At 48.2% G+C, this 26,288-nt stretch overlaps 1 protein-coding gene and 1 long non-coding RNA gene across 2 annotated transcripts in view; one reads left to right on the forward strand and one right to left on the reverse strand.

Moving 5' to 3' along the window:
• The window catches only part of LOC142576740 (TWiK family of potassium channels protein 7-like), a 377,792-nt gene that overhangs the window by 130,502 nt on the left and 221,002 nt on the right, over positions 1 to 26,288 (forward strand). The window lies entirely within an intron of this gene.
• Positions 1 to 26,288, reverse strand: part of LOC142576741 (uncharacterized) — a 62,205-nt gene that overhangs the window by 1,278 nt on the left and 34,639 nt on the right. The window contains exon 6 of the long non-coding RNA XR_012826951.1: positions 17,064 to 17,191. This is a non-coding gene — a long non-coding RNA (uncharacterized LOC142576741). The remainder of the gene's footprint in view (positions 1 to 17,063; positions 17,192 to 26,288) is intronic.

Consider the following 26,288-nt stretch of genomic DNA (forward strand, 5'->3'; position numbering starts at 1 on the left):
GTACGCTGATCTCGAAAGATTTCCTCGGCATCCCATGGTTCTTTTTCGACAGTGAATCTGTATGGTAGGTCACATGTAGAGACGTGCTGTCTGAGTCTGGTGCCCTTTGACCCTTTCGCGACCTTTGATTCCAATTATTCAATTCAATTCAGTTTATTTCAGCATCAGAGGAGGCAATACAACAGTTTCAACAGTGATACTATTGGGTGGAAGCAAAAAGCCATTGTAGGGTCGTGGAAGGCTCTCGCCCCGTTTAACACACAGCAACACTAACAGTGCAGCTCGTGAAATCATGAATCTTATAAAATGCCATACATGTTGGTGGGTCTGAAATTGAGTGCATTTTAAACACACGTACATTGTACACGCAAAAGAAGGGAAAAAAGCTGTTGGTAGAAAATAACGATATTATTGATTTATTGTGCAACAGTGTTAAGTTTTAGCGGCAGTAAATAGCTGATCGTCTGGCGACAATAGTTGGAACGTGAACAAGGGATTCTCCAAGCTTCAGCGGCTTGCGTGCTATGTGGGCAGTTTATGGTGTTAGATGTGCTAGCTCAATCAGAATAGAATACTTATTTATTTCGACAAGTACGATATCGCTTCAATAAAATGGAAATATAAATTTCAAGCATTAGATTTAAATTAATGGCATCGCAAATGGGTTTACGGTGTGAATCGCGTGGAGCACCTGTAATTATACGCACAGCTTATTTATTTAGTCTACATACTCTAAGTTCTTTTCATCTCTGGTGCCTCATACCAGATAATATAGCTTAGTGTCGATTAAAAGAGAGAATCATATAGTGAGAGTTTAATTCTTTGCAGCAAGGCAAAGCTCAAACTCGATAAGACACCTATGGTACGAGAAATTCAGGGGGAGCAAGCTCAGCCTGTTTATTCCACTGGATGTTTTCGTGAAAAATTACTCCCAAAATTCTTAGTCAGTCGAAAACCTTATGTCTAATTATGTTAATCTAGATTACCATAATTATAAGTAATTTAACGTAACCATGGTAATTGGGAGTTCGCATTGAAGCAATTTTATGAATTTATACCAACTCGTGCAACTTGCGTTTTTGTTCCGACTCAAATAAACTATTAAATTAGGATTATTGGACAAGTTATCTTTTCCCTGGCCTTTTTCTTTAGTTTTGTGTCTCGCATTAACATCACATTGAGTACTAACGTATTCGTAATAAAAGGTAAAATTCACAAAGTAAGAACTATTGCTTGTTGGCCAGTTTAGGGAAAATCAAGCTGTAATGTGCACGTGTTCAGTGTTTTACAGTGAAGAACAAAGAATTTGCTTCAACAAATCGTCGAAAATCCCCAGGGAATGTAATTTCTCTATATTATCTGCACATACTGCAAACGGCAGTACGCCTACTCTAAGGGCATCACGATCGCTCTCTATATACTGTAAGAAGTTTAATCAAGTTATGGTATCAGTAAAAAAAAATTGCCATCTTTCCACTACTCTGAAGAGGGCTGCAAGCGAAGCTTGGCTCTTCGTTGTCGTAACGCCTCGGCTCCGCGCTGCCTCGCGGCTAGGTCGGCGACGAGCCCTTTCTCGAGCGAGTTCCCGGCGCCGTTCATGAAACGCCGCCTGTTCTTCGGTGGAACGCACGACACGCGGCCCGCTCCAGCGTTTCAACGCAGCCTGCTCTTCGGCGGAACGAATATCTTATTAACGCGACAGTGTTAAGGAGCTCGTGTCCCAGGAAAGCCTGTGTCGGCGGCGTTGGCCGTGAGCGATAAATCCCGGGAGGCACTTCATGAATAAAAACAACTTGCAAGATGGGCTGGGTGGGAATTGAACCAGGATCTCCGGAGTGTCAGACGGAGACGCTACCACTCAGCCACGAGTTCGATGCTTCGAAGCCGTACAAAAGCGCCTCTAGTGAATGCGGTGTTGCCTTAGAAACGAGCCCTAGAAAGTGATACTGCGGTGTATATCGGTAATTATGACCATGTAACTTACAGAAGTCGCAGTTACGCGAGTAGCGAAGGGCGTTTCCGCTTCATTTCTTCTGCGCTTTCCGCACACGCAGAGCCATCTTGCGGCAAACACAGGAGACCCCCTCCTCTCAATGTACGGCGCTGCCCCGACAGCTGGCGCGCCACGCGCGCATTGGGGCTGTGCGGGGACCGGTGCGAGGCGCGTCGCTGCCCGGACACCCTCTCCCCTGAAGACGCTTTGCCATGCTCCCTCACGGGTTGCATAATCAAGCGTCCTTCCTTTCTTTAGATCACTATCTGTCTATCTCTCTGCCCGTGCCGATCACGACGTTTGGCTGGCGTACATCGTTTCCCCCTCCGAGACACCGAGTTCTTTGGTTCGTTCCGCTTGCTCAGGCGCACGTTTCGTTGCCGCGCCGAACGCTGCGTTGCTCGACGCTCACCGCGTGATTGGTAGGTGAAAAGTCCGACGCGGGGGCGCCTCGTAAGTGATCGCTGCGCCGTAGCGCATTGTCTTACACCCCTTGGCGGGTCGACGGGAACGCTGTCGCGTTCCACTCTTGAAGGCGAAGCTTAAGCGTGCTCCAATTTTTTTGTTATAGCGCAAGTTTGACACGGACAACAGAAGGCACATCTGACGCACACAGCGCTACTTTCAACAACAGATATATTTTTCGTTCTCGTCGCTATATATACACCCTCGACCCGTCATACCGCACATGTAACATTCTTGGAAAAAGAAACAAAAGATTTTCACTGGGAACCACACGTAGGCAGTTTCTTGACTCACATATTGAGACATGTACACGTTCAACGCGAACGAAGATAATTCAGCTCTTTTGAAGATAATGAAATGGAAGGTTTACTAACGCATGCGTCGCCGATTGTTGATATGTGCCTGGCTTCTATTATCAAGCGCGCCATTTCACACCAGCTTCTACTCATGATGACTGTTTCTTTAAATCTTGGTTTGCACTTGCATCTCTGGCCATGGATGGCAAGAAAGCCGTCAGCGGCCACGTTTATAACTTTGTTACTGCGTTCTCGTAGCCTGTCATTTATGCATCTGCCTGTTTGACCGATGTAGGATTGTCTACACCCGAGAGGAATGCGGTTTACCACACAGGCGATGCAATCAACGAATTTGTTTTTATGTTCTTTTTCGCATGCGCTACGTGGGATTCTTTCTGGCCTTGTGTTTTTACAGAGGCTGATCAATTTATTAGGTGCCGAAAACACAACGTTGATGCCGCTCCTTCCAGCAATCTTCTTTATTCTATGGGAGAACCCGTGTGTGTAGGGGATGACGGCAACCTTTCTTTTGTTCATGTCAGTGCTCGACACGTGCAGCTGCTCCGAACTGCTTTGCTGCGCCTTCTTAATCAGTCCTTCGGCGACTGACACAAGCACGTGGCTCGGGTAACCAGCGCTGCTTAAACGCGAGGCTTGCCGTTCGAAGCTATCCTGCATTAGGTGTCGGCATGATTTTTTCAGTGCTTCGCTGAAACACTTCTTCGCGATTCCCCTCTTCACAAGCTTTGTATGCGCGGAATGAAATGGTAAAAGTGGCTTACTTGCCCTAGGTTCGTAACACCAGCAGGTTTTGTTATCGGTGAGCACAAACTTGATGCCAAGGAATCTAATCCTCCCGTCACATGGCATTTCAAAGGTCACTTCTACTGGATTTAGACAGTCACGAATGGTGGTAAAAAGAGGAGCACATTCATTAGTAAAAGAAGCGTATGAACAGTCAATTAGAACTAAAAAGTCGTCAACATATCTAAAAACTTTTACAACCTTAGATTCGTGAAGGCGCTGTGACAGGTCTCTGTCAAGTTTCGCTAAAAACAAATTACCTAGCACTGGTGCTAGGCAAGAACCTATACACACTCATTGTTTCTGCAGATACAGGGTACCTTTGTTCTCGAGAAACGTAGGTGACAAATAAAACCTAAGTAATTCTAAAAAACATTGTCAAAGATGTACCTGCTTCCGTGCGAAACCTAACGGCACCATATGTATTTATGCAACTGTCAATACAGGTTAATAATTCTGATTGTGGCAGAGAATAATAAAAGTCTTTAACATCGGCAGAGAAGGCCTTTAAACCTTGATTTTCATGAGCCCTTACAAAATTTCAAACCTCCTCAAAACTCTTTGTCAGGAAAGGGTGACTGATGTCTAGCAAGTTTAGTTTTTCTTCAAGGTACATGGCGACAGATTTCTGCCACGTGTCCCTCTCAGAAACTATCACCCTGAACAGTACACCTTCTTTGTGAGTCTTAGCGATGAAAAATACTTCCAGACAATCCTTCTTGCTTTTTTTTGGTGCTGTTCATCACAACTTGCAGATTCATCTTTTTACACAATTGTTGTGCTTTTGGTCTGACCTTATTGCATGAGACGTCATTGCTTTCATTAAGAACTGCCGAAATAGCGTTTATAGCTTTCTCATTGAATTCTTCATGCGAAAAAACTGCGAAGCCGCCTTCTTTATCAGCTGGCAGCACACACAGATATATGCTGTAACAAGTATGATTCTACGTGTTTCACAGGTAATTTCTGACGTGAATGCTTACAGCTTTTTAAGGCGTCGGCACCTTCGGAGTTGATCCTCGTGGCCTCGTCGTCTGGAGCACGTCGGGAGACCTGACGCACAATAGATAAAAGTTCAGATTGTTTTTTCCTTCCGGGGGTTGCGGCGCAAACTTTGGTCCGAGCCCCAAGACATCACGTACACGTTCAGTGAGGCACATTCCTTCCGGTATATGTAAGTTGCAGGTCGCATTCACGCGCACTTCGCTCACCTAGTCACGTAGATGGCTCAGCTGAAGATTCCAGTGGAACTCCATCATTTGGATTGCCAGCCGTAGATGCTTTCGTTCTTGCACTTCCGCTGTGTCCTGTTCATAGGTGCTGCGCAGCTGCGTCCCCAGAAAGGCTCTGAAAAGTCTAGCCTGCCGGAGCCATTCTGAGTGCTGGATGTTTAGGATCCTTGTCCTGTGTCAAAGTGCGCGTGAATGCGACCTGCAACTTACATATACCGGAAGGACTCTGGCTCCCTGAACCTGTACGTGGTGTCTTGGTGCTCGGACCAAACTTTGCGCTGCAACCCCCGAAGAAAAAACCTAAACTTTTATCTATTGTGCGTCAGCTCTCCCGACGTGCTCCAGAGACGAGGCCGCGAGGATCAACTCCGAAAGTGTCGACGCCTTAAAAAGCTGTAAGCATTCACGTCAGAAATTACCTGTGAAACACGTAGAATCATACTTGTTACAGCATGATCTGTGTGTGCTGCCAGCTGATAAACAAGGCGGCTTCGCAGTTTTTTAGCATGAAGAATTCAATGAGAAAGCTATAAACGCTGTTTCGGCAGTTTTTAATGAAAGAAATGACGTCTATTGCAATAAGGTCAGAGCAAAAGCACAACAATTGTGTATGAATCTGCAAGATGAATCTGCAAGGTGTAATGAACAGCATCAAAAGAAGCACGGATTGTCTGGAAGTATTTTTCATCGCTAAGACTCACAAAGAAGGTGTACTGTTCAGGGTGATAGTTTCTGAGAGGGACACGTGGCAGAAATCTCTCGCCATGTACCTTGAAGAAAAACTAAACTTGCTAGACATCAGTGACCCTTTCCTGACAAAGAGTTCTGAGGAGGTTTGAAATTTTGTAAGGGCTCATGAAAATCAAGGTTTAAACGCCTTCTCTGCTGATGTTAAGGACCTTTATTATTCTCTGCCACAATCAGAATTATTAACCTCTATTGACAGTTGCATATACATATGGTGCCGTTAGATTTAGCACGGAAGCAGGTACATCCATTGACAATTCTTTAGAATTACTTAGGTTTTATTTGTCATCTACGTTTATCGAGAACAAAGGTAGCCTGTATCTGCAGAAACAAGGAGTGTGTATAGGTTCTTGCCTAGCACCAGTGCTAAGTAATCTGTTTTTAGCCAAACTTGACAGAGACCTGTCACAGCGCCTTCACGAATCTAAGGTTGTAAAAGTTTTAAGATATATTGACGACTTTTTAGTTCTAATTGACTGTTCATCCGCTTGTTATACTAATGAATGTGCTCCTGTTTTTACCACCATTCGTAACTGTCTAAATCCAGTAGAAGTGACCTTTGAAATGCCATGTGACGGGAGGATTAGATTCCTTGGCATCAAGTTTGTGCTCACCGATAACGAAACCTGCTGGTGTTACGAACCTAGGGCAAGTAAGCCACTTTTACCATTTCATTCCGCGCATACAAAGCTTGTGAAGAGGGGAATCGCGAAGAAGTGTTTCAGCGAAGCACTGAAAAAATCATGCCGACACCTAATGCAGGATAGCTTCGAACGGCAAGCCTCGCGTTTAAGCAGCGCTGGTTACCCGAGCCACGTGCTTGTGTCAGTCGCCGAAGGACTGATTAAGAAGGCGCAGCAAAGCAGTTCGGAGCAGCTGCACGTGTCGAGCACTGACATGAACAAAAGAAAGGTTGCCGTCATCCCCTACACACACGGGTTCTCCCATAGAATAAAGAAGGTTGCTGGAAGGAGCGGCATCAACGTTGTGTTTTCGGCACCTAATAAATTGATCAGCCTCTGTAAAAACACAAGGCCAGAAAGAATCCCACGTAGCGCATGCGAAAAAGAACATAAAAAGAAATTTGTTTATTGCATCGCCGGCGTGTGGTATAGCGTATTCCTCTCGGGTGTGGACAATCCTACATCGGTCAAACAGGCAGATGCATAAATCACAGGCTACGTGAACACGGCAAGAAAGTGAACAACGTGGCCGCTGACGGCTTTCTTGCCATCCATGGCCAGAGATGCAAGTGCAAACCAAGATTTAAAGAAACAGTCATCATGAGTAGAAGCTGGTGTGAAATGACGCGCTTGATAATAGAAGCCAGGCACATATCAACATTCGGCGACGCATGCGTCAGTAAACCTTCCATTTCATTATCTTCAACAGAGCTGAATTAAATTTGTTCGCGTTGAACGTGTACATGTCTGTGAATATGCGAGTCAAGAAACTGCCTACGTGTGGTTCCCAGTTTATATTTTGTTTATTGTTCCAAAAGTTTTACACGTGCTGTATGACGGGTCGAGGGTGTACATATAGCGACGAGAACGAGAAATAAATTTGTTGAAAGGAGCGCTGTGTGTGTCAGATGGGCCTTTTGTTGTCCGTGTCAAGCTTGCGCTATAACAAAATAAGATATGCCGTACAAACAAGCCCCCATTGCTATCCCCATCGGCAGAACGAAGGAAAACGCGGCCTACCCATCTGAATGTCGGGCCTTAACTGACGGGAAACGCCCCCCCCCCCCCCTCTTCCCCCGAGGCCAGCGAACACGCGATCAAACCCTTTTCCTCCTCCGGAGGAAGGGGTCGCCTGTGATTGGCTCGCGACTTGCGCTGCGTCTACTTCTTCATGCATATAAAACGCCCCTTTATAATGCGCGTATGGTGAACCGACAGTGGCTGAATCAAAAGTTTTTGAGTCACCCGCTCATCCAATAAGGTAATCCAGTCTCGTAGGTCTGGAAGAGCCCTATATGGTATCACTGCGGAGCCGAAGTGTGGCTGTTGCGTGTTTTATCGCTGTTATGAAAGGTTGTGTTTGAATGCCAAAACAAGGTGGGGGGGGGGCAATGAAAAAGAAAGAACAGTGGCTGAGTCGATTAGCGTGGTGTCCTCGTAACGCGAAGGTCGGTGGTATGAATCCGCAGCCCGACATGCAATTTTTATTTTCGCGCGTCCTGGTTTTTCTTTTTTTTTTTTCGCAAAGCAAACACCGACGTCGACACGAGTGACGCAATAGAAGCTTCGCTTGAAAATGACTCCAATGTACGCTGCGAAGGCGGTTGAAGGCGTGAAGGTGTGAACGCGCTGTGAAGGCTCTTCTAGAGACCTAACCTTACGTGTCTTTTCCACTGCGCCATGAGAACACGAATGAAATCAGTTCCCAATTGCGTTCTTTTACTTATGAAAGCGTAGTTGCGTCACTCCCTGGTTTGTATCCTTCAATTCCCGCTTCCTGGCAACTGCAGGTTGTTCAACAGTAATATTTACCGGTACGCGCTTGCTGCGAACGCTATGTGCAAAGGCGAGTTTCCTGGTTCTTTTTTTTTTCTCGCCTGCACGGCCGGCGCCACGTATGCGCGTAGGCTAGCGCCATCCGGTGGTGCTACAAGGAACCCAGCGGCGCACGCGGCGCTCGCCTCCGGCTGCGACTGGTCGAGTTCTTGCGCACGGACGCGATCAATGCATTGCTGGATTGAGGCATACAGCTTCGCTGTAAAAACAGAATTCTGGCCGGCGGCTCTTTCTGCTTTAGGTTTTCAATGCACATTTATTGAGGTTGTAGTGTTTTTGACGCACCCGCGCTGCTACGCCATACGGGTGCGCTCCCGATCGTATCGCTGTCATTTCCGCGCCGGCATGTGGGGCAGCTGACCTAAGCGCGTGTGTTGCTGAGCTGCGCTACAAGCTTGCGGGCTGCTACCCATTTGTCGCTGCCAACTTCTCTCGCGCCAATCCTGAACGCATGCCCAAAGAGTGGCTTCACTCGTGCTTAACATCCGCGCAAGTACTTTCTATTTTATCCCCCTGCCCCCCCCCCCCCGTCTTTATCAATGTGGCCGCAGCTGCAGTGATAGAGAAGCAGCGAAATGAAGGGCGGCTAGCCAGAAGCACCCCCGATTTCCTATTCTGCATAAAGGAGTGAAAAGAGAACGGGAAAGAGAAGGCAATAGTTACGCGCAATCTTGAAGGTGCGCGCCAAGTCTATGAATGATCGCAGAAACTGCCGACTTGAAGTACTGGAGCAACCACCTCGTTGGTTTCTGCGCCAGCGACGCGCAAGGCTATGATCTACGCATCTTGGCTTCTGAAAACAAGACAGCACAATTCAGTCGATGGGGGCGAAATGCGAAAACACCCGTGTACTTAGATTTAGGTGCACGTTAAGGAATCCCAGGTTGTCTAAATTTCCGGAGTCCTCCACTACGGCGTGCATTATAATCAGAAAGTGGTTTTGGCACGTAAAACCCCATAATTAAATTTTTTAGCCCAATTCAGTGAACAGCGAAGATTGGTTTGAAGTAGCGTAGGCTTCCAAGAGATTCATTTTAAAGAATGATTTTAAGTCGCCCCTGTTACAGCATAGTACAGGGCACTTCTGAGAAAGAGCAATTGGCGAGGTGTCGAAGCAATGCTAGACACGTGGTCGTCGCGAATGGCTGTAACCCCTTGAAGATTAGGTAAAAGCAAGCGGCCGCTTCTGTAATTGCACCGTCACGGTGAGCCTTCCTGAAAAAAAAAATGCGCCTGCATAGCGGCGCAACGGTGGCGGCGCTCCTTCCTTGTCCACAGGGAAGCCTGCTCCGCGCGTCCCGAGATGAGCTCCGGCTCGCCACATCGTCGGGTGAATTGAGCCCAGGATGACCTACAATGGCGCTGGTCTGCTGCTGTCGGCACTTCCTGCCACGAAGCTTTGCTGACGGTGCCAAACAGAGGGCCCCCGCCGCAGTGTCGGCGAAGCCCAAGTGCGTCTGCGCTGCTCAGCGCTTCTCCGCCCGTTCACTTTTTTTTTTCTCGGCACCCACTGGCATCGCACTCTTGTAAAGCTCCTCCGTGGATCGCGAAATGTGTGGGAACAGCGGAAGCTGCTTGCGAATTCTGAAGTGATCTCGTTAGCTTCGCCCTCGGGGAATGTATCGACGCGTTTTGAAGGGATATCTCATATTCACTCTCGCGAGGCCGTCGAAAAGCAGGCTCTTTTCAAGTCTCTTTCGGTTTTCTTTTTCTATTTCAAGAGTGCCTCATGATTCGTGCTGCCCCGCTTTCTTGCAAATCAGCTTGAAAGCGTCAGAGAAATCAAGAGAAGAAAGAATGAGACGCGCGATTTGAGAGCTAGTTTGGCTTTGCAGGAGTCCTTGTGTGCAAGATTTCTCGCAGCACGAAAGTTGTGAAAAACAATCAAGAAACTCTGGACATTCTTAAAGGAGTGAAGAACTCTACAGTTAAGGTGCTCGCAACGGAAGTCATATAAAATAGAATACTGCAACTTTCGTTATCAGTCGGGAAGCGTGTCGGTGGGTGAAAGGTTCGTAGCGTTTTGGGGTCGCACCTAGAACAGTAGAGAACCCTTTTGAAACGTATTTATTGAGTCTAAAATTATTCTTCTCCGCTGTTGGAGGGCCCCTTCTTTAGATCACCAAAAAATTCAGTTTTAAAGCGGCTTTCTGCACTCAAAGCATTCCCTGACGAGAAATGCTAACGTCACGAGGCGTTCTGATAAAACCTTTGCGCACAATTCACAGGGCAGGAAGAAAGGTGACAGTGCAGCGTATCCGTGCTCAATATATCGGCAGCTATCTGCCACGCCGTCAATCTATGAACGCAGTATAATCAGACAGAAACAGGTGCGCACCGCCTCGGGTGGGTGTCGTGCAGTCACAGAAACGCTGGTAGCATTACTCAATTTGGAAAACCTGCTCAGTGATGGGAACCGAGCCGCGGGAGAACTCCTTCCACCGGTGCAGAAAGCGACCTTTCTTCAACAGAACAGGCACTGCGATAGAAACAGAGCTCCAATGTACTCGTAATGATGATTATAAAAAGGGTCAGTCTTGGCATGGCCTAAGGCGCTAAACTAAAAGCGATGCAACACGGAAACGCTTATCAATACACAGTGAATAGATGGCCTTTTTAGGCAATCATTCACTCAAATTCGGAAGAGAGCTAGCATACATCCCAATGGGACTAAGGCACCTATAGTATTCCTCTGCCGTCGTGGACACCCTTTCCCTTGTCTTGGCACGTATACTGCTACCCTGTTAGACGAGTGGTCGTATACTATATGACCTGCCGATCTCAACATCTTAACTTAAACATAAAAATCAGTTCCTCCTGTTCGTTTTCTTGTCCATACCTGCCGCCTCTCTGTCATTGACATTGCAGCTGCATTTCTCGCTTCCAATGGTCGTCGCAGTGTCATTAATTTCTTTTCAAATTCATTTGTTAATGTCTAAGTTTCGGCCGCACAGGTGAGCCAGGTATTACTTATTTGGTTCGTTAGTCAGTGAGTCAGTTAGTTGGTTAGTTGTTATATTAGTTGGACTCTCCCGTCGTGAAACAACTTTGTTTTGTCGCATGTTGTTGGGCACGGTGTTTATGAATGCTCATTGATCCTTAATCCCAGGGGCCAACAACACTCTACGCAAATTTTGCGCCTCTGATGAGCGAATAGCCCCTTGTGCGGCTCCGCCCGTCTTGGCGACTCCATAATGGGCTCTGTTGCACTCCTTCTTCCGTAAAGGCAACAAAGGCCCTTTGGCGCTTTTTGAAGGTGACGGAACTATGCGAACGCACGTGACTGTCAGTGAACGTTCGTTCTCGGGTATGTTCACATTGGCTGCCTCGATTATCTCTCTTTTCTTGCTGATATTTGCACCTTTCTCTTTCCTCAAGTGTAGGTTTACCAACTGGACGTGGCACTTCGTTAACCCCAGTGCAGTTCCTTCTTCGTCACTTTCTGTCTCTCTTTCTTCGGAAGGCTCTTCGGCAATCTTGGTTGTTTGCTTCGTGTTTACGTCAGGAATATAATCGGTATCGGAAGAGTCACATGCGCCTCGACGCGCTCGTTTTTGTTTCCTTCTGCATGTCAAAGTCATTCGAAACGCGCTCCTTTGTGCCAATAAAGAAAAGACAGTTTCGCACAGAATCCTTCACTGCAGGGCACTCGCGTTTCCTGTGCAGGTATGTAATAAGCGGGGTCTTATTGCTCGCGCTCCCCTGCAGCGGCCGCCGCGTTTCGGCACATTATCCCTGCGATGCTTGCGCAGACAAATGGGGCGTCGGATGTCGCGGCGTGTCATCAACGCCTTTTCGCTCGTTACTCGGACAACACTCTCCGCAGTCATTTATTAACTTGCGCGAGCAGCTGAGAATAGCACGGACGATCTGCGTGGAACGTCTGGCCCGCTCCCCCCATGGCGTCATGAATAAGAGCCCCGTGTCCTGGAAATTAATCTCGAGCCGACCCCAGCTGGCGGCAGCGGCCATAAAGTGGGGCACAGGTTCGTCACGGCTCACAGAAGGCTGCTCTTTGTTGCGCGTGAGCGCAAGCCGCCTCGAGCGAGCGCGTTCTTGTCGAGCTCGTCTTTCGCTTGTCAAGCTCTTCAAGAAAAAATGCGTTCTCCATTCGCTAGCGACATCGTTCGCGCTGGCTGAATAGTTCGCCGCTCATTTTCGGGGCGGTTTCCTGACGAGGCTACAAGCGGCGGCGCCGCACTAGCGCAAGCGTTGTCGAATGCATCGTAAACGTTGCTCGCTCTTTTTCAACGCTCTTGTGCTACGTGCGCTTGAGAAGGGAGGGGTATGGATGGGAAACCAATGACAAAACACTGTGTGACAAGGAAACGCAAACAGTTACCGCTGGCGACAGTTTTTTGTTTGCATGGAACGCTTATTTTGTCTACGGGGAAGTCGTTAATCACTGTTTCCGCAGCTTTTCTCGCGGCATTGGAGTTGTGTCAACATCGTGCAGGAATATCGGAAGCCTCTTATCGAGATTACGTGACAGTCTCTCAACGTACGCAGGAGCCATATGTCAATATTGCTTTTAGGATTAATTGCATCTATAGGTAGTGTATGATACACTACAGACCGTCTTTTTTTTTTAATTTGCCTGCATCTTCCGTGAAGTTCGACAATGCCGCCCTATGTCGTGCCCCTTATCCCGGTTATCTGCAGTAAATACTCACGTATGAAGACAAATTGTCTTCCTAATGTAAAAGAGCCCGTCAACCAACACCGGTGGCGCATGGGAGCCGGGTGCATACTAGACAGATGGAAGGGCGAGCAAATAACGGTGCGCGCGCAAGAACTGCCAGTGTTTTTTCTTGTGACTATGCCTTAGAAGAAAAAGAAGTTTCAACATCGGTCAAACATGATAGCTAGACCGGTTTAAAACAAGAACGCAGAAGTATTGAATGGAATATCAAAGAAACAAAAACGGCCGTGTCTTAGCTTGGTTAAGCCTGGTGATTGCGAAGCAATAGTGACCGTAGCGCCCCTGGTCGCCGTTGGTGGCTACCGCCTCGCCTCGCGACGGCGTGAGATGGGGCCCCGTTTTTACACGGCTGGTGTGACGTCACTCTAGGTCACGTGGCGTGACGTCACGCAGCGAGGTCACGCTAAAGGTCAATGGTGCCTACCACCGCCTCGCCACGGAACGGGCTGAAGTGCGACCTAAAGTAGTATTGCTTCGCAATAAAAACGTCGAGCTTGCATAATAGGGGTCGAAGCCAGCTGACGAGGTTTGCGCCACACAATAGGCGGCTCCGGGCGCGCCAGCCCGTGGTAGCCGCAAATCTCGCTTCCCCAGTGCGCGCGCTTCAGCACATTTCCGCGGACCGAGTGGTGCTGGCATCGAGGGCGCCGGGATTCCTCGCTGCAGAGCGCGCAACGAGCCATTGGGGAACATCGGCCGAGGACGGTGCGCGATCGCTCGCACATAGTACGCGGTGCGGTAACAGCCAAGTGTCCGCTATGCAAGAAGTTTCACTGCAGGTGAAGTCGGACTTGTGTAAGCCTGATCACCTTTACACTGAGCAATCAGTTCTCACGGCCATAAATTACAATAAACGTCCCTTACTGAAATAAGCATCATAACAAAACCCGTAGCTGTGTGCCGCTATACGAGAAGTGCTGCTCATTGTGTACGTGAGCTCGCTCTGAACTCAGTCAGTCGGATCGCCCATAAAGTTGACGAATGGTGCACCCGACCATCGACTATAATAAGCGTATAATAAACCTCCCCATTCCCGGCAGTAGCGGAGAAGTTTGCACGAATGACACTCCGCCCAACGAGAAAAAGTCTCTGGCAGAAAGGACGATACTGTGTTTAATTGTGTTTTAATTCAGTGCGCTGCGAACTTTCAAGCCAGAAACACTTTCTTGCACCGAACACTCGATTGGAGATCACCGAGTATGTTTTGAACACAGGTTGTGGCGCATATATGCCACGGATAATGCAAGGCTCTCAAGTAATGTACCGCCACTTGGAAAGACGAAGAATTGAAACAGGCGAGAAGAACGCGGGAACAATTTAAGGAAACAAAACACTAATGAATGCATGAATAACACAAAATACAGCAAAAGAAAGAGTGGTGCATTAAAATGTTGTGATATGAGGATAAACGGGGTTGGTGAGAACAGGAATAAGGAGCCAGTCGAGACCGGTGATTTCACGTTCGGTATAAGCGCAAGGTATGCGTCGTGCGGGGGTCGTATAACGCATATCTGGATCTCCCGTTTATGCGGCCTGTCAGTTCGCCCCGTTGGTCGTGCAATCGTGTCGGCCTTTCGTCGATGTGCGACGAAAGGCCGACACGGCAGCAGCGAAGAGCTTGGCACGAATGACTCTGCGCGGACCGACTGACGCGCTCTATCAACGAGAAAACGCCTCTGGCAGAAAGGACGTCGTCTCTTTGTTGCCTTCGAGGGCTGTCAAGCTGCCCCGGGGACAGGCCCATGCTTCCTTGGAGGTGGTGCAATACAGTTCGACACCGTGCGTCGTTTGTGAAAGAGAAAGCTCAGGCGACACTCACAAGCGTTTCGCCGCCAAAGATGGCTAGACGAACGCGAGGGAAAGTACGCTTTCTTGACAATTGAATCTAGCGAGACACAAGATAGGTATCTGACGCGTGCACAACCATCACATCGCAAACGTTTGAAGGAGCCCCAAGGTAAGCGATTCACAATGTCATGCAGCACCGTGGGTGCTACGCATAGTGTTCAACTCACATGAGTATTAGCGCGTTTATTAGTTATCCGTTATGAATTTTGTAACAGTACCATAGGTTAGTCCACTAAAGAGCAATACAGATAACAATATCTGCGCTACAGTACAGCCACTACTTAATGTTATCCTTCCTATGAATTTAGCGTACTTAATGTACTTTACAGGAAATGTTGGCGACAAGGGCTGCCTCTGTAGCTGATGGGCACATAAATGTATGCTCGGTCCTGTAAAGTCCCTATGTGGCTTCTTGCCTACGTTCTTCAACGCGTTCATAGTTCATAAAAAATTGAGTTGAAATTCAAAATTCGTACATATGCGTTCGAATCGCTACCTTGATTCCACGTGCTCATATATGGAGCAAACTAAGCACCGAGGTAGATGCAACTCACGTGAACGAGGTAAATCGAAGCGTGTGCGTAACAATCCCTCCAAGCCTCAGTGTTCGCAAACCGACTGGTAACCTCCTTTATTTAGAGGCGGTTACCTAATGGTTGGGAGCAGCACGTGGTTTCAAGTAGTTGATATTGAAGATAGGAGCGAGAGATAAGGTGCGCAATGCTACGCCAGCCATGTAAAGCATGTGCCAGTCAGTCATTCTACTGAGTAATGATTATTCGAATTCACCAAAGACCTTCACCTCCACCTTGACTCCCGTTTCCAAACCGATGTTATCTATCTTTGCAAAGGCGTTTTTTCGTGTCGCCCATCTATGTCTTAACGCGAAACTTGCTTGTCTTAATCTCGACCCACTTGTATTGTCCTGGATTGAATGTTTTCTCACTAATCGCTCACAACACACAGTCATCGATAGCCTCAAGTCGTCAAGTAGTCCAGTCTTATCAGGTGTACCACAGGGCTCTGTGCTCGGACCTCTTTTGTTTCTAATTTTTATATATTACCTCCCTAATAGCATTCTTTCATCAATTCGGTTATTCGCTGATGACTGCGTCTTGTATCGGCGCATATCCTCCCATAATGACCAACTAATACTCCAGGAAGACCTAAGCAAAATAGCAAATTGGTGCTCTGTTTGGCTCATGTCCCTGAACGTTTATAAGCGTAAATGCATGTGTTAACTCGCAAGCGGGACATCATTAACCACTAGTGTTTTCGTAATTCCTCAGCCCTGACTAAAGTTGACTCTTACCGTTATCTAGGCGTTACTATCACTAATCAGTTTAAGTGGTCTGCACACATAACTCAACTTATTAACGACTGTTCTAAATCACTTGGCCTACTCAAAATATCGATTTTTTTTGTCTCCTGTTCCCGTACGCAAGCTCGCCTATGAAACGTTCATTCGGACTAAACTTGAGTGTGCCTCGGCAATTTGGAACCCTCACCAGTCCTATCTGACTAACTCGCTCGAAGCAATGCAGAATCGCGCAGCACGTTTTATCGCTTCAAAGTATGACTAGCATACAAGTATAAGCGGCAATAAATCATCCCTCAGCATCCCTAGCCTAACACTTCGTAGGAAGATTTCACAACTTTCCCTTTTCCACAAACTATATTATAATTTCCCACATCTCAGGAACACTCTTTTACTACCACCCAGCCGCTTTTCTTGGCGTCTCTTTAACAACCTGACTCTACAACGTCTCCATGGTTCCTCTAATGTCTTTAACAACTCTTTCTTACCTAGTGCTATTAAATTGTGGAACGCTCTACCCAACAGCATAGTGAATGAAAGTAATCCAGATAAAATTAGACACCTATTGTCATGTTTTTGAAACCCTTAACCTACCACTACTATGCTGTTACTCTAACGTGTAACTTTATTTTTTACTTTTCTGTTATATTGACGGTTGTGTTGCCATTTCTACTGCCGGTTCGTACCTTACCTTGTTTTTTTTTCATTTTTTTTGCCCATCGTCTACTAGCATGTACACTAAGTTTTGTTAACCGTTGTACAAATCAGTTAACCATTGTATAATAATGACCATAGTGTTTCTTGATGCTTCTGCCCCCCCCCTTATGTAATACCCTGAAAGTGGTCCTTAAGGGAAAATAAATGATGATAAATGATGATGATTAATTTGTGAAGGCTACTTCCAATGGGAATTGAAAAATGGCTGCGGACACCAGGTGCCGCCGACCCGCTACTGTTGCTAGTTCGGCAGATCGAGGCTGTGTCAGCTGCCATTAGAGCCCTTCGCATGACAGTTTACTGCAAGTAGTAGAATTAACGCGCAGTATTCACTGGTAACAGTTTGATGAGGGCTAGTTGGCTGATACTTAGAAATGAGGCTGAACAGCACGAATGAAACAATGACACGAAGAAACACGTACCACGCGTACAAACGCTGAACAAGTTTACTTGAAGTGCACCTGCCATTTTGGTACCTTTTGCATCGTATGCATGCCAGCAAAATCAACGAGATCATAATCTTCCAGGCGAAAAAGCAATTTCTTTTTTCCTACAAAGCAAGAAAGGGAGCGTGTGAGGTTTCATATCCATTCTTTAAATTACAGCACTGCTGACGTGTTCTATCATGCAAACACTGTACCGTTTGTCCAATATAAGTTTTACCAATTCTCTGCTGTGCCACTAATGATATGCCCCAGCAAGACAAGAACTTGCAAACGCTTTCCAAAAACTGGACAATCGGCCGCTTTCCGTGCAGGTGCTGCTGGAACACCGCGCCCATCGCTCGTCGGCGCATAAAGTGGTGAAGGCGCTTTTGTGCTTTTTGTGGACGACGGGCTTGTGTGAACGTCTGTGACTAATAATGCATTTTTTATTAGACCACACGCGTCACCGAATTCACGGCTAATGTCCTTCTTTCCTTCCCTCCTCTCTCTCCCTGTCATCTTTGTTTTCCCCTTTCCCATTCCCCCGGTGTAGGATAGCCAAGCGGACGTTATTCTGGTTAAACCTACCAGTCTTCTGCTTTTCTCTTTCCTCCTCCTCAGTGGTATCTGACAGATAACGTTGACCGTGCAATTAGCGAAACAAGTTTTATGCTTGGCTAGGTTAGGCAACTTCTTTGAGCGTCCCCCCCCCCCCCCCCCAATGGCTTACATACCGAGGAACGCTTGCACGGGTCACTGAAAAGTAAATTAATATTATGCCTGTTGGTAACTTTGCTTTGCTTGTGCGGCTCTTGTGCAAGCACGGCGCCACGGTCAGTGGTATCGTCTTTATTATTTTCTGTGGGGGCAGGCTCCATACTTATTATTTTTTTCTTTCTGCAAGATTGCTTCGCATACTGAAGTGATGACAGAACGCATAATACCTGCGCTGTGTAATCGGGCTATCTGATTTAGTAAACTTCGCTTACACTCGTGCTTACACGACTTACTTAGTGCTCCCTTAATGCATGGGGTCGCCATGGCCCCATGGTTTTCTTGGATCTGGGATGATATGCCCAGCATACATGCTTATGCACAGAAAAATGGAGATCATTATAAAGAAACTTGAGTGCGGTTATAAATCGGCAATTTGTACATGAACTTAAGCTCTCCCGATGAGTTAGCGAACATGCCCAAAATTTGTTTGCGCGCGGCATGAACAATGCATACGCAAATCTTCGTTCATAACAATTAAGTAGTTGTCAACATACTTAGATATTGATGTTACAGGCGTGTCCACCAACTTAGCTGAAATTGCATTGTCAACAGAGGATAAAAATATATCGCATAAAATGGAGGAAATAACTGACCCTGTACAGATGCCTGCATCATAAATGATGGCGGCTGAATGAGATAAAGATCTAAAAGCGTTAAAAATTGTCTCTGGCAAGATACACAAATTGTGAAAGTTCAGTTTTCCCCCTAACCTTCTATCGCTTCACGGACAGCACACATCAAACTATCACGCCCTACCGAGAAAATAAGTCCTCTACATCCATTAAAAGGGCGCACTATTCTCTCAGTCAGTGAACGAATGCTAAGTTGCCTAAGCCGTTTGCGCCTGGTAGCATGGGAAGACCATAGCTGACGACCTTAGCGGGAATCTCAGAGGCTGAAGAATTCCATAACCTTGCGGGGACATACACTTGCATAAGGAAGGCTCTTGGCGCTCCTTTGCACGTTCCAATCTACAATGCTAAAATCGGCTTTCGACCCATAATTTCACCGACAACGGACACCCAGTCCTCAGCCAGCTGTACCTGGTGCTAGCTGCCAATAATCGACAAGCCAACAAAGAATCGGCTGCCATGCAAGGTGCGCGCACTGCACAGCAAACCTGGTGTTCGTTTCCAGAAGGGAGCAGTCACCATCACATGAACTAGTTAAGTTGATTGCTTAATCTGCTGTTATGTAAATTTTGCAAGTGAAGCGACTGGACGTCGGGTGCGTCTTTCCTCCACAGATCTAGCAGTCGTCGCTAAGCCTGCGACCCGTCTCTGCGCTGCCTGTTGGACCTGAAAGAATCCCAGATTCATCCGCTGGACGTGATGTCCGGCGTCTCGCGTCCTCTTGCCATTTCCTTTGGTAAATTATTTGCAATGTCGAGTGGGCTGTGTCTCTCCGATACAGATGTGATCGCAATTTCACTATTGCAATAGCTGTACAGTCGCTGCTTTCAATATGTCAGAAATCATTGTGATTCTACGGCATTTTATAAGAACGAATAGCCTTCGTGCTGCAGTAAGCATAAAATAAGTTGTACATGCGGGGGGGGGGATAAATAACGCGCATTGATTGTTTACACAAGCATGTTGCAGAATGTTGAAGATGCTGCAGAGGGAAATAATTAGCTGAGCTAAATTGAAAAACTAAGCTTCTGTAATGAATTGGTGCCAACATGGCACAAACTCAGTGGCCCAAGATCGGGATGCGTACACAGGTAGCTGTAAGCAGTAGGTAAGGCAGCACCAGCCAGCAGCTGCCAGGAGAGGCAACTTCACTTTACTACTAAGCGTCACCTCTGCTTTCTTCCTCTAAAGCATGATAACATGAAGCCATGTCATAGCATACTGGTGCATCTCGACCAGGCGTCCCATGTGGAGCAGACTACAGGTGTATGCATTCTTTCCGGAAAATAGCATAAGAACATCCTATATTTAGGCGGTGAAATTACGAAAACATCATTTGCATTGTCACGGGATGCAAAGAACATACAGTATAGGGGGCAGGACAGCTGTATAGTAAATACGTTCAATAATTTCTTCTTCTAAGCGCCGTTGATCAATACAGTGTTCTACACCTATTACTCCCTTCAGTCGATGGTTGGGCGCAACCTCAATCGCTACTCATAAGGCACTGTGCCAGTTTCGGAACGTTAAACCCGACAGATTATTAGCTAGGTGTCGATTAAACAACTTGCTGTCGTCTACTGTCTGACTTGCTAGATAACCTGGGTCACAGGGTATGCACCACTCGATATGTTCCCGAACCACAGTGTATGAAGCGCGGCCCGAACAGACAACTAACACTGCACAATTACGTAATATGAACATAAAAACTGAAGGTCTCCCCCATTCATGAATTTCGCATCACCCAATTACATAAATTAGACATCCACCCAATCGTAGCAATTGCTACAAAGGAAACCCGACGGGTTCCTTGAAAGAAAAGCCTTTGTTACGTTTCGCCTACGACGCGCGGTATAGCCGGCGCGGATGCAACGGACGCCGGGGCTTCATTCAAAGCGGCTGACATTTTGGCCCGTTCAGCGCTGCCGTAACGCTTCCTGCCAAGCGCGTCCACGCATGTTTCAATGCCACGTGTCTTCGTGTGTGTGTGTGAGTGTGTGTGCATGTTGGTGCCCACGCTTGTCAAAGCGCGGCAGCCGGGGAGAGGAGCTCCCCAACTGTGAAGCGAGGAGGTCTGAGCGGCGCCGGCCCGGCGGATGCGTCACTTCTTGTCTCAACGTGTCTCTCAGCGTGTCCGTGCCCCGCCGTCACGGGCGCCTCTCCTCAGCCGTTCCTTCTTGCCCTCGACTCCGAGAGTATAAAAGCAGCTGCCCCGGACGCCGAAAGAGGCTCCGATTTCTTCCGTCGAGTAACGTGCTCTCCCGTCTCTCCACTTCGGTCGACCTGACCGGCCGCTCTTTTGCGATGCTAGAACAAACAAGTTGTTCTGTTAGCAGTCGACTTATGCTTTGCCCGGACTTTCGGATGCTTCCAGTTATGCCCCAGGCCGCCAGGCCAACGCTACCCTTGGGGCTTGCGACCCGATTGCAACAACTGGTGCCAGCGGTGAGATTGAAACAACTGTTTGCCAGCGGTGAGATCGCGACAACGGAGGCCAGCAGCGAAGATATGCGGTCGACTGTATGCTGAGCAGCACAACGACCATCCGGGAGCAGTGCAACGAGCCCTGTGTGATGACTGGTTGCCTGCAGCGGAACGACTGCGCTGAATTCTTGGCTGCGAGGTTTGGTGAGTGCGGGACTTTCTTCTGAGTTTTGCCAGGCTTTTGTTAGTGTCAGAAACAGAGCTGGTAATTGTGGTTGTCGTTGCTGCCGGGTTAGTTTGCGGCAAGACAATAGTAGGCAGTAGAGAAAGCAGCATTCAGAGCAGCCATAGATTGGAAGTCGTTGCGCAAACCGAAATTGCTGGAGCTTGCAAGAGAGTTGGGTCTGGATGTCTCAGACAAACTCAGAAAACCAGAACTGCTAAGGGCTATTCTTGAGTTAGAAGCTGAGGATGACGAGCTGTCGGAATGCCTTGAGACCATTGAGGAGAGGGCAAAAAGACAGGAGCGCGAACTTAAAGAGCAAAAAGAGAAACAGGAGCGCGAACTTAAAGAGCAAAAAGAGAAAGACGAGCGCGAACGTAAAGAACAGAAAGAGCGAGAGCAACAAGAAAAAGAGCGCGACCGTCAACACGCTTTGGAAATGAAGCGTCTCGAGGTAGAGATGGAACGCGCTCGTAATGGAAGTCAGGCACACGGTGCAGCAGAACGAGTATTGTTCAAAATGACTGACCTGATACGGCCGTGTAAGCTTGGAGAGGACATTGGTTTGTTCCTGGTTAACTTTGAGCGAACGTGCGAGAAGCAGGGGTTCTCTCGGGAAACGTGGCCACAGTGCTTGCTCACTTTGTTACCCGGTGAGGCGGCCGACGTAGTTGCTCGCTTGGAGAGGAGGCAGAGGATTTCGACCAAGTGAAATCGAGTCTGCTAAAAAAGTACAGGCTGTCAGCGGAGGCGTTCCCTCGGAAGTTTCGGGAAAATGAGAAAGGCAGAAGTGAGTCATATACAGAGTTTGCCTACAGGCTTATGTCAAACATGCAGGAGTGGCTCAAAGAAGAGAAAGCGTTTGGTGGCCACGAGAAAGTTCTGCAGTGTTTCAGGCTGGAACAGTTTTATAGTCGCATACCTGAGAACGTGCGGTAGTGGGTCTTGGATAGGCCAGACGTTAGTACGGTGGCTAAAGCCGCCGAGCTAGCCGAGGAGTTTGTGACGCGTCGGGCTCGCGGAGCTAAGGACGGTCAAAAGGGTGAATTTGGCTCCAAGTTTGAGAGGCCGAAGTTCACACCCATGAGAGCAATGGGGGACACACGTAGTGCGGATGCGAGTGAAAGCAGTCCGACCGAACGTAAGGAGACGGCGGCAGCCGAAGCCGAACGCAGAAAGCGGTTCGAGACGAGGCAAGCGCGCGTGTGTTATACGTGTCAGAAGCCGGGTCACTTTTCGGCCCAGTGTCCAGAAACAAAAACAAAAGTCGTGTTTTTGTCATTATGCAGCACTGACGAGAACATGAAGCTTCTCGAGCCTTACATGCGAGACCTCCTCGTGAACAGGAAAGAGTGCCGAGTGCTTCGGGATTCCGCAGCTACAATGGATGTAGTTCACCCCTCTTACGCAGAACCCGATATGTTCACGGGCGAGTGCGCATGGATCAAGCAAGCTGTGGAAGCTTATAGCGTGTGTCTGCCTGTAGCAAAAGTGCTTATTGAAGGAGCCTTCGGAGCACTTGAGACGGAGGCCGCAGTGTCATCTATGCTGCCCCCCCCCCCCCCCCAGTACCCGTACCTATTTTCGAACAGGTCCGATCACCTCCTGCGCGAGAAGGGCCTTTTGTTTGGTGAGGCTACCGTTCAGGCCTTAACCCGATCGAGAGTTCGGAAGCTCGCTGCAAAGGCGGTAGTTGCGGGGCCGACGTTGTCAAACAATGAGAAAGGGTCGGAGGCGCAGGAAGCTGATATTCAGAGCACGTCCGAACTGAATAAAATTGAGCCTGTAGCGTTGAAGGCACCAGATACTGGAGAGGAAATGCCCGACACAGGTAAGTCAGAAGAGCTATCTGCAGATTTGCTCATCGCGCCTACGTCAGATGGACTTAATAGATTGCTAAAAGTCAGCCGGTCGGCTTTGATAGCCGAGCAAAAGAAGGATGGCAGCCTAGAAAACATGCGCTGCAATGTCAAGGAAGGTATCGCCAAGAAAAATGCTCGTTTTGTGGAAAGAGGTGGGGTCCTGTACCGGAAGTACCTAGACCGCAGGGGAGTGGAGTTCGATCGGCTGATCGTGCCTCAGTGCTACCGTCAGGATCTGTTGCGCTTGTCGCATGGGGGTTCGTGGTCCGGACACCTAGGAGTTAAGAAGACTAAGGACCGTCTCTTGCAAGAGTACTATTGGCCAGGGTGTTTTCGTGACGCAGAACACTTTGTGAGGACATGTGACACCTGTCAGCAGGTGGGCAAACCAGGGGACAAATCGAGGGCGCCGTTGAAGTTGGTACCTCTCATTACGGAGCCTTTTAGACGGCTCGTTATTGATACAGTGGGACCTCTGCCGGTAACAACCACGGGGTACAGACACATATTGTCTGTGATCTATCCAGCGACAAAGTTCCCTGAAGCAGTGCCGCTTAAAGAACTCAGCTCAGTTGAGATAGTCAATGCACTACTGTCCATATTTGCGCGAGTTGGTTTTCCTGCGGAAATCCAGTCAGGTCAGGGCACAGTGTTTACTAGCGCTTTGACGACAGCCTTTCTCGAAAGGTGTGGGGTAAAGCTGTTACACAGCTCAGTTTACCACACACAGTCGAATTCCGTTGAGAAGCTCCACTCCGTCATGAAGCGCGTGTTGAGAGCATTGTGTTTTGAACAACAAACTGACTGGGAGCTGTGTCTTCCTGGGGTGATGTTTGCATTAAGGACCGCGCCGCATGCGGCTACAGGGTTTTCGCCAGCTGAGCTGGTATACGGTCGCTCGCTGCGGTTACCGCTTCGCATGCTTCGAGACGGATCACTGCCCTCTCCAATGGCTGCAGACCATCTCTTCCATAAATGGCCGCCTCCTGCGCTGAAGCCTCGCTTTGCAACAATATTCCTTTGAGGTGCGTTACAAAAAAAGGAGTCTCAACGGTAACGCCGATGGCTTAAGTCGAGGCCTCTAACGTAGGAATCAGCCTCAGAGTTGTTTGTTACTGATGTCTTTCTGCCTGAGGCGGGATTTAACATATTGCTTTTGTTTAGTGTTTCAAAGTGATGACGTGCTTTCTAGTGCAATTTTCCAATTTGTGGACGCGTTCTGAGTGCTGCTAGACTGTAAAGAACTAGGCAGTAGTATAAAAGGGAAAAGAGCCTGGCAGGGCTTAGTGAGGGTTGTGTTGCGCTTCCTGACTGAGCGGTTGAATTTCGGCGTAGTTCTAACGCTTGCTAGGAACGAGAACAAAAATGGCAACACTCCCGAAGTCACTTTGCAGTGTCCTGTGTGAACCTGAACGTGAGAACGAGGCCTTCTCTCTGCGCTGCGCTCAGGAAACGCCGAAGGACGACGGACTTCGGTTATGAGCAACATAGAGCGACATCCCTCCGGACAGCGGATGCAGTCCCCTGACCATCGGTATCTCCTCCTCTCGGCGGGGCGGTCTGTTACGTTTCGCCTACGACGCGCGGTATAGCCGGCGCGGATTCAACGGTCGCCGGGGCTTCATTCAAAGCGGCGGACATTTTGGCCCGTTCAGCGCTGCCGTAACGCTTCCTGCCAAGCGCGTCCAGGCATGTTTCAATGCCACGTGTCTTCGTGTGTGTGTGTGAGTGTGTGTGCATGTTGGTGCCCACGCTTGTCAAAGCGCGGCAGCCGGGGAGAGGAGCTCCCCAACTGTGAAGCGAGGAGGTCTGAGCGGCGCCGGCCCGGCGGATGCGTCACTTCTTGTCTCAACGTGTCTCTCAGCGTGTCCGTGCCCCGCCGTCACGGGCGCCTCTCCTCAGCCGTTCCTTCTTGCCCTCGACTCCGAGAGTATAAAAGCAGCTGCCCCGGACGCCGAAAGAGGCTCCGATTTCTTCCGTCGAGTAACGTGCTCTCCCGTCTCTCCACTTTGGTCGACCTGACCGGCCGCTCTTTTGCGATGCTAGAATAAACAAGTTGTGCTGTTAGCGGTCGACTCATGCTTTGCCCGGACCTTCGGATGCTTCCAGTTGTGCCCCAGGCCGCCAGGCCAACGCTACCCTTGGGGCTTGCGACCCGATTGCAACAACTGGTGCCAGTGGTGAGATTGAAACAACTGGTGCCAGCGGTGAGATTGCAACAACTCGCAGTTGAAGAAAAATTCGACCACCACCTTTGGAAGGGCAGTGGTCCGGGGTTGGAGTCCCGGACCTGGACGAGTTTTTCTTCAACTACGAGGCTTGTCTTTTGCGGAACCCGTCGGGTTTCATTTGTAGCAATTGCTACGGTTGGGTGGATGTCTCGTTTTCCCTTTATTAATTATTTCTCTTCAGCTTCCGGGTTTCCGCAGAACTATTACGTCAAACCCAATTACAACATATGCAACACCACTTGAATGCTAGTTGCACTAATGCAGAAAATAATTCCTAAAGGATAGGTTCTGCCTGATTTTTATACGAAATCAAGCTAGTAATAATTTTAGGTGAAGAAAACGTAACTCCTCTTGTTGAATATCACCTAACTGCCGCCTGAATTGACACAATGCCCTCCTGCAATATGCAACGCCAGCAAAAATGACAGAAATGATTTGTTTAGTGCCTGTCTTGTATATTATTTTTTCCAAGTTACGAACGCCTCGAAGGCTAGCATTAAAAGCTTATTTCTCTGCTCTTCCTACATGTAATAAAGTCTGGTGAGCCACCGTCACTATAGTCACCTCCACTGATCTTCCGCCGGCCCTGAATGCGCGAGGCGACACTCACTTATCTTCGTTTCACGGATACTCGTGAACCAGTGAACCTTATCTATGACTATATATTGCGGAATGCAATTGCGCAATCTGGGTTGCCTCTCCGAGACATTGGTGCTGAATAGCCTCACCGCGGTCTCGTTTATTAAATAATGAGTGGACTCGCTCTAGAGAAGTTGGCGCGAGAAATTTGCGCAGTGACGGCAAGTTAGACAAGTGCGTACTTAAGCGAATAGGGCGGCCTCGCTAGCTTCCCATGTGATAATTATAACCGGCTGTTGCTACGCACATAATGATAAGACAGGTGGGTGTTTTGGTGCGTTGTGTAAGCGTCTGCAGTGGGCGACATGTCTCTCAAAGCGACTTATATACATTAGGAGGCAGTCGGTGTTCTTCGAAAACACCGCATATTGCAGCGCACTGCACTTTACTGACGTCAGCGTCCACGAAAATGGGCGAATACAAAGAAACGCTGG

This window comes from Dermacentor variabilis, chromosome 3 (genome assembly GCF_050947875.1).
Source record: "Dermacentor variabilis isolate Ectoservices chromosome 3, ASM5094787v1, whole genome shotgun sequence".
NCBI lineage: Eukaryota > Metazoa > Arthropoda > Arachnida > Ixodida > Ixodidae > Dermacentor > Dermacentor variabilis.